This window comes from Brassica oleracea, chromosome C7 (genome assembly GCF_000695525.1).
Source record: "Brassica oleracea var. oleracea cultivar TO1000 chromosome C7, BOL, whole genome shotgun sequence".
NCBI classification, from domain to species: Eukaryota; Viridiplantae; Streptophyta; class Magnoliopsida; order Brassicales; family Brassicaceae; genus Brassica; species Brassica oleracea.
This window is the reverse complement of record NC_027754.1, coordinates 31235406-31236374: the sequence shown is the minus strand read 5'-3', so window position 1 is coordinate 31236374 and position 969 is coordinate 31235406.

Sequence of the window (969 nt, the reverse complement as noted above, 5' to 3'; positions counted from 1 at the left end):
TTTGTGTCTTGTTCCAAGAATCTGGTAGAGGTAATTATAAGCAAGGATTGAAGAGCTTGTGACCTTTGGAGTTAGCATCATATTTAATAAAAATGTATTTGTGACTTTTATTATCTAGTTTGCAAAATGTACTTCGGACTTTTATCATCTAGTTTGCTCTGCTTTTCGTCTCAAACATGAACCTGAACAAGGTTCCCAAAGATTCTTAGGCCCACACTTTCTTTCTCTTACTCTTCAACATGCTTCTTGCATCTCAAAAATAGTCTTATTCTTCTTTTCTACTACTCCATTTTGTTGAGGGGTTCTCGGCACCATCAATTTTCTTCGGATGCCATTATTTTCATAATACTTTAGAAAATATTTGGACAAGAATTTTCCTCCTCAACTAGATCTCACGGAATGAATTTTAAAACTACTTTCCTTCTCAACATGGCCTTTTTTTTTTGAAATTTTCAAACACTTCTAATTTTTTTTAAAAAAATAAATCCATGTTTTTTCTTGAAAATCATCATTAAAGAGAAGGAAGTAGTTACTCTTACCGAGTGAACTTGGTTTGATCAGGCCAAATACATCTATATTCTATAGGTATGAGTTCTAGTTAGGGGTGTTCAATCCGGATATCAGTTCGGTTTCGGTTCGGTTTTTTCGTTTTTTTGGTATTTCGGTATTTCGGTTAGTAAAATATAACTACCATTCTAAATCCATATTTACTTCGGTTCGGTTCGGTTTATATACCGCCGGTTTTTGGTTTATTCGGTTTTATACGAAAACATAATTATTTAGTTTGGGATCATATTATATAAATTTTAGAATCATATTGTCATCGCAGTCATTTATTAAAAATATATTATATTTTCAAATAAAAGAACAAAAAAATAAAAACGCTTATACCTTCAAATGAAATAATCAAATCTAGAATTAAAATCAAAGCTCGAAATTTTGAAAATAAAAATAAAAAACAAAAGAGAA